Source organism: Dermochelys coriacea, chromosome 6 (assembly GCF_009764565.3).
Source record: "Dermochelys coriacea isolate rDerCor1 chromosome 6, rDerCor1.pri.v4, whole genome shotgun sequence".
Lineage (NCBI taxonomy): Eukaryota > Metazoa > Chordata > Testudines > Dermochelyidae > Dermochelys > Dermochelys coriacea.
The window spans coordinates 18,429,338-18,442,520 of record NC_050073.1 but is presented as its reverse complement, the minus strand read 5'-3'; the positions used below and the strand labels follow the sequence as shown (position 1 = coordinate 18,442,520).

Below are 13,183 nucleotides of genomic sequence, written 5' to 3'. Positions count from 1 at the left end.
TTGTGCAGTAACGATGGTTCTTCGACATGTGTTCCTATGGGTGCTTCACAATCCACCCTCCTCCTCCTCTATTTCCAAGCTCTTGCCAATGACTCTGCGGTAGAGAATGAACTGAGGGGGGTTAGCCCGCGAGTGCTGGCTGGCCTCATGGTGGGGCATGAGGAGGGATGTGCGGGTCTAACAGACGTTGCTACTGAAGTTCTCCAATCAGCAGCGCAGTGATGCAAGTGCAACTACAATGGAGTCACCCATAGAGGGACACCTCTCGAAGACCATCATTACTGCACAAGGTGAGTAACTTCTTCCAAATGGCTATTTTATTTTAATCTTATTACTTGCACATCCCTCTCCAAATTAGTTAATGTTTGTAAAGTCCTTTGGAGATATGAAATACTGTGTGATTATCTGAAGAGTGTGAATTCTTTGGGGAAGTTAATCCTGAGCCGAGAACTTCCCATTGTGTTCTCATTTGGATACATGCTTAGAATAACTTAATAGTAGTGACAAGGAGGGTTTTACCTTCCAGTTTAAAAAAAAATGCTGGGTGTCCAGTCAGATCCAGTTATGAGTATGTGAGGTTCAGTTATATTCTTGCAGGTACAAAGCACGCCAATCAGGTCTATTAATTAGGTTATTATAGAAATTGGTTACCCTCTTCCACACTTTAGCTGCTACACAGCAAATAATTAGTGCTACTTAATTGTATTTGATTGCAAATGAGGTAGATAATTAGAGACGTTACTACTATAGTTACAATGCAGCTTTTCTGTCAGCAGACCAAACAAAAAGGCTCAGGACCCCAGTTGTAATTGAAATCTGTTTCATGTCAAGAAAATGAATAAGACCAATAAGTCGATTGTCTGATTTCAATTAAAAAAAATCCTCTTCTTTCCCTGTAACACAAACCAAGTAACAACGTGTTTCACTTTCTGTTACTTACCCAAAGTAGTCCAGGGATAGAAATCATCTCCCTTTTCTCACACTGGCAACTACCTAGATAAACACCTTAATAAAATCTGTTGTACTCCTTCTAGTATGTTTCCCCAGTCTCTAGCTGCTGATCATATGTCACCACCATCACTTTATTCTCTTGGTTTCTTCTCCTATATCAAAATTTCACAAGCACTCAGTCAAAATGAGCAATCCTGAAAATTCACCTCATTACCTCTCAATCTAATGGCTTTGAAAAGAGCTGGCTGATGGGAACAGCAGCAGCAGCCAGTGTTGGCAGTTACTGACTTGAAATCACACTTTGAGGAACCAATTCAGTCTACCACTGCAGGTACCAGAGGCTCCTTGTGATGCCAGTAATATTAGTTTCTGGAATGTTTTGAAGATGTGATTTTTGTTTTTCTTCGTGACTTTTGGATTTGACTCATGTGAAGGACTCTGGTGATAAGTACAGAATCTGTCATCTAACAGTGATAGCCCCTTACTTGGAGCTATTCTATGCTGCAGAAATGAATCAAAATCTTACAGCTTTCAGTAGCAGTAGCAATATTGTGCCACTATTGTAGTACTATTGTATGCCTGTGTTTAAGTGATACCAGGGATTATGTTGCTGATACAGTAGCTACTAGGGAGAATGAAAGGGGAACAAATTATAACCCATCTCCTTATGCATACACACAATTACAATTACAAAACAAAAAACACCATCACCCACAGCCTCGGAGACAAGCTACTAACCCTGGCGGATAGGGCAGTCAATCCTTTAATTATTGTAATACGAATTTTCAAGCCATACCGAGCAGTGTTTTCCTTACATTGTTCAGATTCTTACCTTTAACGTTGGGCAGCTGATATTTTTATATCTGACAGCCCCATCTGTTTCTCTTCAACATCTAGCTACAATATCATCCTCTTTTGTGTTTTCCCCGCTTAAGGTCATTCTTACCTTGTCTCTGTAGATATAATTGTAGCAGGAGCTGTGGCAATTCATAGATTCATAGATACTAAGGTCAGAAGGGACCATTCTGATCATCTAGTCCGACCTGCACAGTGCAGGCCACAGAATCTCACCCACCCACTCCTATGAAAAACCTCACCTATGTCTGAGCTATTGAAGTCCTTAAATCATGGTTTAAAGACTTCAAGGAACAGAGAAGCCTCCCTCAAGTCAACCATGCCCCATGCTACAGAGGAAGGCGAAAAACCTCCAGGGCCTCTCCGATCTGCCCTGGAGGAAAATTCCTTCCCGACCCCAAATATGGCAATCAGCTCAACCCTGAGCATATGGGCCAGATTCACCAGCCAGATACTACAGAAAATTCTTTCCTGGGTAACTCATATCCCGTCCATCTAATATCCCATCTCAGGGGATTAGTCCTATTTACCCTGAATATTTAAAGATCAATTACTTACCAAAATCCCATTATCCCTTCATACCATCTCCTCCATAAAATTGTCAAGTAGAATCTTAAAACCAGATAGATCTTTTGCCCCCACTGCTTCCCTTGGAAGGCTATTCCAAAACTTCACTCCTCTGATGGTTAAAAACCTTCATCTGATTTCAAGTCTAAACTTCCTGGTGGCCAGTTTATACCCATTTGTTCTTGTGTCCACATTGGTGCTGAGCTTAAATAATTCCTCTCCCTCTCCTGTGTTTATCCCTCTGATATATTTATAGAGAGCAATCATATCTCCCCTCAACCTTCTTTTAGTTAGGCTAAACAAGCCAAGCTCCTTAAGTCTCCTTTCATAAGACAAGTTTTCCATTCATCGGATCATCCTAGTAGCCCTTCTCTGTACCTGCTCCAGTTTGAATTCATCCTTTTTAAACATGGGAGACCAGAACTGCACACAGTATTCTAGGTGAGGTCTCACCAGTGCCTTGTATAATGGTACTAAAACCTCCTTATCCCTACTGGAAATGCCTCTCCTGATGCATCCCAAAATCGCATTAGCTTTTTTCACAGCCATATCACATTGGCAGCTCATAGTCATCCTATGATCAACCAATACTCCAAGGTCCTTCTCCTCTTCTGTTTCTTCTAATTGATGCGTCCCCAACTTATAACTAAAATTCTTGTTATTAATCCCTAAATGCATAACCTTACACTTCTCGCTATTAAATTTCATCCTATTACTATTATTCCAGTTTACAAAGTCATCCAGATCCTCCTGTATAATATCCCGATCCTTCTCTGAATTGGCAATACCTCCCAGCTTTGTATCATCTGCAAACTTTATTAGCACACTCCCACTTTTTGTGCCAAGGTCAGTAATAAAAAGATTAAATAAGATTGGTCCTAAAACCGATCCCTGAGGAACTCCACTGGTAACCTCCCTCCAACCTGACAGTTCGCCTTTCAGTAGGACCCATTGCAGTCTCCCCTTTAACCAATTCCTTATCCACCTTTTGATGTTCATATTGATCCCCTCTTCTCCAATTTAACTAATAATTCTCCATGTGGCACCGGATCAAATGCCTTACTGAAATCTAGGTAAATTAGATCCACTGTATTTCCTTTATCTAAAAAATCTGTTACTTTTTCAAAAAAGGAGATTAGGTTGGTTTGGCATGATCTACCTTTTGTAAAACCATGTTGTATTTTGTCCCATTTACCATTGACTTCAATGTCCTTAACTAATTTCTCCTTCAAAATTTTTTCCAGGACCTTGCATACTACAGATGTCAAACTAACTGGCCTGTAGTTACCCGGATCACTTTTTTTTCCTTTCTTAAAAATAGGAACTGTATTAGCAATTCTCCAATCATTCGGTACAACTCCTGAGTTTACAGATTCATTAAAAATTCTTGCTAATGGGCTTGCAATTTCAGGTGCCAATTCCTTTAATATTCTTGAATGAAGATTATCTGGGCCCCCCGATTTAGTCCCATTAAGCTGTTTCAGTTTCGCTTCTACCTCAGATATGGTAATATCTACCTCCATATCCTCATTCCCATTTGTCATGCTACCATTATCCCTAAGATCCTCTTTAGCCTTATTAAAGACTGAGGCAAAGTATTTGTTTAGTTATTGGGCCATGCCTAGATTATCTTTAACCTCCACTCCATCCTCAGTGTTAAGCGGCCCCACTTCTTCTTTCTTAGTTTTTTTCTTATTTATATGGCTATAGAACCTTTTACTATTGGTTTTAATTCCCTTTGGAAGCTCCAACTCTACTCGACTTTTAGCCTGTCTCACTTTATCCCTACATGTTCTGACCTCAATTAGGTAGCTTTCCTTGCTGATCCCTCCCATCTTCCACTCCCTGTATGCTTTCTGCTTCTTCTTAATCACCTCTCTAAGATGCTTGCTCATCCAGCTTGGTCTACAACTCCTTCCTATGAATTTTTTCCCCTTTCTTGGGATACAGGCTTCTGATAGCTTCTGCAGCTTTGATTTAAAGTAATCCCAGGCCTCCTCTACCTTTAGATCCATAAATTCTTCAGTCCAATCCACTTCCCTAACTAATTTCCTTAATTTTTGAAAGTCAGCCCTTTTGAAATCAAAAACCCTAGTTGCAGATTTATTTTTGTTAATCCTTCCATTTAGTTTGAACTGAATTAGCTCATGATCATTTGAGCCAAGATTGTCCCCTACAACCATTTCTTCTATGAGATCCTCGCTACTCACCAAAATTAAATCTAAAATGGCATCCCCTCTAGTCGGTTCAGCAACTACTTGATGAAGGAATCCATCAGCTATCACATCTAGGAAAATCTGAGCCCTATTATTATTACTAGCACTGGTCCTCCAGTCTATATCTGGGAAGTTAAAGTCTCCCATGATCACGCAGTTTCAATTAGTATTTACTTTATTAAAGACATTAAAAAGGGCTTTATCCATATCCAAATTAGATCCCGGAGGTCTATAGCACACCCCAAGCACTATCATAGCAGAGGCTTTTCTAGTTTTCTTCCCCAATGTAATTTTTGCCCAGACGGACTCTGTCTTATCCATTTCATCGCTTCTTATTTCTTTACATTCTACCTCATCATTGATATACAATGCTACTCCACCCCCTTTACCTTTGTTTCTGTCTTTCCTAAACAGCACATACCCTTCAATACCTGTAGTCCAGTCATGACTACTATTCCACCATGTTTCTGTTATCCCTATAATACCTGGTTTCACTTCCTGCACCAGTAGCTCTAGTTCCTTCATTTTGTTACCTAGGCTCCTCGCATTGGTGTATAAACATCTTAATTTTTGCTGTTTGGCCTCGCTCACATTTTGTACCCTATTAGGCACAGTCATTCTACAGCCAGTATAACCTATTAGACTAGTATCCACACCGCCCTCGCTCCTTATATACATTCTCCTACCCACGGCTGTATCCTTTCTTACTTCGTCATCAAGTAATAATTAGTCATCGTGGGCAGAGAGAATTCTCAGGAGGCACCCCTGCCATATGGCTTTGAAATGGCAGTTTGTAAAGAAAAGTAAAGCTTTACTTTCCCCTAGCCCCTCTTCTCTTCTAATTACACAAGTTGATTTTTATACAGTTGTGAACTTGTTTAGTACCTTGCCAGGTTTAGTTCATTGGAATCCCCCACTTTTTTTTTTTTTTTTTTGCAGTTAGACAGTAATACCTGAAAATAACTTCTTTGATCCTTTGAGAAAAATCTTTGTTCTCTGGTGAAAAAGAGAATAGAAATCTAGTATGTAGCAGATGACTGTACAGGCTAAGATTGAAGGATGCTTTCAAAACTGTACCTGCAACTTTTAGCATCCAAATTCCTACTAGTGCTTAAATTCAAATGACTCAGTTCTAATTTCATATGCATAAACATATTTTGGAAGTGAAAAATTGTATATGCAAATTTAGAGGCTCGTTTAAGGCATTTTTGAAAACTTTGCCTGTTTTAATCTTAGCTATGCATTTTATCTTAAAGCATTAGGAACTTCTCCTGGTTGCATAAAGGAAGCATGTTGTGTTGCCACAGCTGGGATTAATTGTAATTCCAAGATCAGGTCCTTGCTTCCTGGGCCAGTAGGGGATAGAGCACCTCAGGGACACTATGCTCATTTCTTTGGTGGGCTGAAAGTTTTGTTGCTCTCAGTAGGCACTTGCAAGCTAGTGCTCAGAGCTCCCTTGATGAGCTCCAGATGGAGTTTCAACAGCCCCCATGTCCAGAAGGAGAGTCATGAAAACATAGTGTCTAGCTGTGGGGATGGTGAAGTAATTAGGAAAGAAAAAGCCTTTAGCATTTTGGGAATTTCTGTGGCCAGATAGTTTTATGCTTTGAGATAATTAAAGGTGTCGTTGCACACTTGTCTCCATGCATTTTCTTGCACTCAGCTATCACCGAATGTAAGAAAAATGTTGGACAATTTATTATGTATCAGAACATGCACAGGTGAAAGTAAGGTTTGGGATGGTATATGCCATGGTTACTAGGATTCTGACAGGACCTTCCAGCTGTCCTCACTACAACAGGCATGTTAATACTGCTTAAAGACGCTTTTCTAATCCTATCATGGCCCTCATGCTGCTTCCAGAAACAGATATTCAACACAACAAAGAGAGATGGAGGACTAATGATGGGAACTAGTAGTTTGAGGAAGGCATAGAAGGGAAAAAATCAGCGGAAGAAGAAAGGGAAAGAGAGAACTAGAGTTTGTAAGGCCCAAGTGATCTGCTCTAATTTAATCTTTCATATCTCTGGACAATTCATTTTCTTCTAGCTCCATCATTGAATGTACTGATCAAGAAAGGTGCTAGATTAATTGCTCAGAAGACTGAAGTTATTCACAGAACAAGTACAGTGTGGGTAGTACAGTGCAATCTTTCCAATACTGCTGAAGTGCACAACAAAAATCTTAATACACAGTTTTCAATTTTGAAAGCTAGAAAATCTTTGTTACATTCAAATGTATAGTTTTGTCTCCATACGCAGTGGTTTATAACGAAGCAATAAGACATGCAACTTACTGCTGTTTTTATAGAAAGAGGACATTGTTTGGTCACTCCATAATAAAATGTCGTATTTCAGTCCTCTGTTCCTTTAAATCTTAGTGCCTGGTTTGTCTAGAGAGCCTTTGTATTTGCATTTATATTTTTCGTACAGCTTTTTAGACTGGATTTCTGTAGAGCATGTCTCCAAGTTTATTACTCCTTAGTTTAGAATAATATTTTGCAAAAGTTTTTTTTTCTTTTGCCTTGTCTTAAACAATTTTCTAGGTGATTTTTTTCCACACCTTGGTGAATGGTATAAAACATAAAGCCATAGTCAATATTGTAAATGGGATGTTTAGCTCCAAGCATTTACTTACTGAACAGCTTTAGGTGCATATATGTACTATAATTTTATTATTCCCAGTGTAATTAGGGTAAATATGTATATGAACATTCTCAGCCAGATTCTCTCCTGATGAATCTATTTTTAGGAGAGAGAAAATCTTCTGGCATTAAACAGTGGAAAGAAGGAAATACTCTGCCAAATTTCCCAGAGACTAACAAAGTTTTAAGATGGACAAAGGTCCAAAATAGCCTAAAAATAGAAAAGTCCCCTGCTATCCTTCTAAATAAAGCAACAACTTTAAATGAGAACTGAAGATTCTTTGCATACAAGTAACTTTACATATGTTTGATCAAGAGCTGCAGATTAGAGTTAATAAGGCAATTAGTAAAGATAATGAAATAATTATACATAGCTGAAAGGAGAAAGATTGCAGCATTTTGTGTTGAAGTGGACATTTAAAAATACTGTTGATTTCAGAAAAGAGATTGAAATATTGCAGTCATTTGTCTTTAATCTGGGCTTCAGATGGTTGTCATTTTGGTGTAAATGGAAATATTGTTTTGGAAGCTCTTTCAAATGAATGAAATAGTTAGTTACTTTAAAACTGAATCTTAATCTTAAAAAATATCCACCTGTCTGTGCCCATTTTTTTACTTTAATTACATCTGAAGTACATTTTAAACAAACAAAAAAATACACAAATGTGTTTGTGTGCATCATAGCAGTTAAAGAGAATGTGTACAGCTGTTTTTTTGTGGAAAATTGTGGAATTTTTCTTTAAAACCAATCACCACCAAATGCATATTTGTTAATTAAAAGCAAATGTAAATACATTCTCTTCCACAGTGAAGGAAGTTTTAACACATTCCCATGCACACTGGCTGAAAATATATTTTGCTATTAATATCATTTTATTACTTCATATCCTCTCTGTAATTCAAATCATGCCAAAAGAGGAGGAATTACAACCCTTCCAGATTGTTCTAAATTGCGTTTCAAGGCGTCAATCCTATGAGAAATGCATTATTTATGAGACATTAACATTCATTTGTCTAGACTTGTCATCATTCTGTCTTTTCAAAACCAAAGGCCCAGAGTCTGATATTAGTTATTCTAGTATAAATCCAGAACAGCTCCGTTTAACTGAGGTCAAAATCTGGCCCACTCTGAAGCAAGAAATGTAGTTTCAAACATTTTGAGAAAAACAAACTGAAAAAGCCGCAGAAGTGCTCTTGGTTTTCCATTTCACTCAGTCCTGGAAGACGGAACAGTATATACAGTTTTATAGCTTCATAATATTTTGGAGACACCCACTGAGTATACTGACCAATCACAGGTTTTCATTTTAGCATAGCTACCTTTCTTAATTAGGATCATCTCAAGGTAGGGCAAGTCAGTGATTGAATTTTTGATTTCTTTAATATAAAGGTAAACAACTTGCTATACTGGGAATTATAAAATAGCACACTTATTGAAGATACATACAAACTAGCTGATAATTTTTAAAAAACTCTTTTTTACAGAATGCATTTGATATGTAGGGTCTGTTGATGTCTTATCTGAATAAGAGTTCAGAGGAGACTACGGAATTTGTTTATAACTCAAGTTTTTCAGTTTGATCAATAAGATAATAGTTTTGAGTTAAATAATGTGTAGAATGCTAAGAGGCTTCCGTGGGAGGGAGGAGGTGGTAATTGAAATACATATTTGCTTTCTTAACTGTGATATTAAAAGCTATGGGGTGAGATTGGAAAAAAAGATTAGTCTGCTTGGTAATCCTTAGTTGAAACATTATTCTGCTTTGTGAATCCATGCTTGAGCTATGAAGTATGATGATCTTTCTGTGTAAGGTACAGAAGTTTCTCCTATCTACATCTGACTGACATTCCCTTTTTTTAAATTGCAAATTTAAACAAACAAATCAGTCCTGCTAACTATTACATATCATACATATATAACCTGGTAGCTCTGTTGTAATCAGGATTATCAGGAAAGTTTGGCAGACCAGTGCCAGATTTAGTAGCAAGATCAGGTTCTTTTGGTCTTCACTATAATTCCATCACTACATGCTTCCATTTAGGATCCTAACCTGTAATACTTTTTAAATGCATGAGCCTTAGGAGATCAATTGTGACATTTACCACGGAACTAAAATAACACTTTAATGTAACAGCTGAGATCTTAGTACTTGTGTCATTTCTCAGACTCTTCAAGTGAATACTTTGTTAGTGATGATTACATGATTATTTAATGTTTACTGTTACATGTAGTGTAGGGAATTAAAATTCTTATTTGAGTCGAGTGTTTCCAGTACACACAGGCATAAGGAAGTGTTGAAAGCCAGTATTCCTTTGAAAGCATATTTTTCCTAACTTGTTAAAGTGGAACTAATTGAATGTTTCTATCTTGCTTTTATTTAGCACAGAAGCAATGAAAACTCTAGTTGGCTGGGGTAAGATACAGTGAAATATCAGCAGTATCCATGGGGCAGGAAATACTGTCAGGATTTCAGGGTTTTGTTGTTGCCATGTCGACCATGGGATTGTCTTGGACGGCTTTTGACTTGACTCACACAGCTGGTCACCCTTGATATCTAGTATTTGGAATGAGATTGCAGGTGGGGAAAGTGAAAGTTACATCCTTGTTGTAGGTGGGCCATTGCTTCCTGCAATTTGAGGACAGGGCACACCATAGTTGCAAAGGCAAGATGGATCTTGTTTAATGGCCTCCCCTCAAGAGGTGGAAGGAAACTGAGATTCCAGATGGTGCTCAGGAAAGATTATTCAGCAATCAGATCACTTGGATGGTGTGGCAGGATTGTATAGCAACTTCTTTTATCCTCCACTAACTTCTCAGTTGGCTTTTCCCCCATAGGTCATATTTTACAGAGGGACTCATGATGGATGAAGCAAAAGAGATAATAGCTAGAGTACTGGTCACAGAAGTGCCAGAGGGAATGTGTTTGCATCACACAGAATTTTTCAAGTCTTACACTGAGGCTATGTGGGAGGAGAAGAAATATTACTTTGCCTTCCCCATAGTATCTCACACAGCTGCAGGTTTCAGGTGACTGTCAGCTTTGTAAATCTGTGCTACCTTCAGTCAGTTAGCTGAGTTTCTCATTTATGTTTTCAAACTACTTTTCAGATAATGGTTTTGATCTGGATTGACTTCTCCAACTCTGGAAATGGAACAGAACCTGCAGCTCTCCATGCAAGCTATCTGTGTGTTTGACCTGTATTGCTTAGAAATTCTGTTGGGTCTTAAGAGAGGCTTTGTGAGTTGTATCTGTGTCCTTACATGACTGGTTTCAGAGTAGCAGCCGTGTTAGTCTGTATTCGCAAAAAGAAAAGGAGTACTTGTGGCACCTTGTAATGCATCCGATGAAGTGAGCTGTAGCTCACGAAAGCTTATGCTCTAATAAATTTGTTAGTCTCTAAGGTGCCACAAGTACTCCTTTTCTTCTTACATGACTGATGAAGGCCAGCATAAAAGTACATCATTATTGGTGGAGAGGGGGAAAAGGCATGGTGTCTGCTGTCTTTGTATCTTTTATGTGGCACTTGCTTAAATCATCATTTGACTCTGTCAGTCTTGTCAACTGTTGACCTGTATCAGATCTCTTCTTGAGAAGGGATGTGGCATGTCAACTCTAGCCATATATTTGACTCCTTAGTCTCTTAAAATTCGGGTCAGTGAGGGCCAGGATCTCGGCTTGGGAGAAACTGAATTGCTTGTGCTTGGTTTCTGTCTTAATAGGGGATGAGGAAAAGGTGTTGTCTGTCTTTCGTTTGTTAAATCTGTTGACTGCCTTTGATGCGGTTCATCATGAGGTTTATAGGTATGTCTGTGGTCTGTAAGTTAACAAAGCTGCTTTTCATTAGTTCTGCCAGACTTTTCTGGGGAGGTCCCAAGAGTGGTTTGGGAAAATTAGTCTTTTTCCCCAAGAGATAATCTGAGATACCACAGAGATCCGTTTTTGTCACCCATACTGTTTGATATGTCTGAGACCTTTCGGAGAGTTACTGAGTCAGCATAAGTTCAGGTGTATTTAATACACTGGTACTCCAGCACCAATTTTCAATCAGATCAGACCCAGCTGGTAACAGTAGCAAAGGGCAAACTGACTAAGATTTTAAAATGAGATAAGATCAGAGATTGAAATGCAGGAATTAACTAAAAAGAAAAGGAGTACTTGTGGCACCTTAGTCTCTAAGGTGCCACAAGTACTCCTTTTCTTTTTGCGAATACAGACTAACACGGCTGCTACTCTGAAACCAGGAATTAACTAGAAGAGTTATCAAGGATGATGACTGTACAACCACTAGAGGAAGTTTCTGCCCTTAGACTCAGGTTTGGAAACAAGAAGTACAATGGCTTTTAAAAATGAAAAGAAGTTCAGAAGAATTCAGAACCTTAAAATAGGTCAATCTGGAATATTTTTCTACCCTGTTTTTAATGCCTAATTGTGATCACAAACTGTCTACTACGCACTGCATTAAGACCTCCAAAATCCTTTCCTGTGAGTGTTCAAATCCAATATGAGACAAAGTCAAGCGCCTGATGTGATAGCACCTTAATAAATTTAACCCCACTTTACATGTCTTGAGGGAGAAGAAAAATACTGATTTTTTTTTTTAAGAATCTGAAGGCAAAAAACTAACCTGATGTGATGAAAATAGCATAGTTCTGCCAGCTTTTTTTAAATTTATGACTGGATTTATGCCACAGATATTTAATGTTGGATCTAAATTATGCTTAGTTTTGAAACCCCAGATATTCCTTATATAATACCTGCATACAGTGTATGTTGAGTTCTGATCTAGGTTTAGAGAGAAACAAATTTTTATTTAACTCATAACTTTTTATTAGGGTAAATTTTAAGTATACCAGCGTAATAATAATCAGGCTAAAATTTTTATAACTGCTTATGTCTCATTGGAAATCAGTAAGACTTAGACTCCTAAGTGCCTAAGTTACTTTTAAAGTGGTTCTTAGGGTCCAAAGTCATTTAAGCATGTCCACAAATTTTCTCTTAAACTAGCACTTTACCTTCAAAGCACTTTACTAACCAGCTTGGTAGTACATTAAGTGGTTGATTTTGAGAACAAGCCTGTGAGATAAGATAAGTATTACTGTATTCGTTATACCAATAAGGATACTGAAGCAGAATGACTATGCAACATTCCTGAGGCCACACTGACAGTCAGTGGCTGCTCTGAGAATGGAACTTGAGCTTTCTGAGCCTCAGTCTACTAGACCAGGTCTTCTTCCTAATGTACTGTAATTCTTTGAATCTGAATTTAACTGGAACAGTAGGACAAACATTTATACCATTGTAAGTTGATCTAACGTCTTTAACAATTTGTCAGGACTCTCTTTATGTCTTGCATAAAAGACAGTTCTGGGCAGTCAGCTACAGTTATGCACCAGCTGCTATGACTTTCAGGTAAAAGTGTAACCTGCTGGGTTAGCAGTGTCAATGTATGTAGTAACAAAGCATTTCAAATTATCTCCCTCGTACACAATCAGATTTGCTACAAAAGAAACTTGGAAGCAAATTTTAGTCATCTTCAGATTTTATTTCTTTGACTCTGCTTCTTTTCTTCTATTTAGTCGACGTTTGTAACAAGAGTAACTTATGCATTATGAATGTTTAATTTTGAAGATAAGATTTATTATTTATTATTTTACATCAATTATTTAATCTTTGATCTTCTATTCTTAGTTTCCAGAAGAAATACATATTTCATGTTGAAAACCTTGGTCTTGAGCCAGTCCTGACCTCAGGTTTGTGGAGGTATTGCTGTTCCGGCTGGTAGGAGCTGGGAGTGCTTTGATGGCCTGTGGAGTAAGTTCTGGCTTTGCATTGATTCCCAGAGCTATGTTCTTGCATGGTGATTCAGAAATGGATTTGATAGTTTGAGCTGGTCCTGACTACAGGATAGCTGTGGTGAGGTGCAGTGATCTGTATAATGGAAGTAAGTT

General features: G+C 38.1%; 1 protein-coding gene across 5 annotated transcripts in view; it reads left to right on the top strand.

The window, feature by feature from the left end:
* CHID1 (chitinase domain containing 1) overlaps window positions 1-13,183 on the top strand; it is a 353,433-nt gene that overhangs the window by 240,030 nt on the left and 100,220 nt on the right. The window lies entirely within an intron of this gene.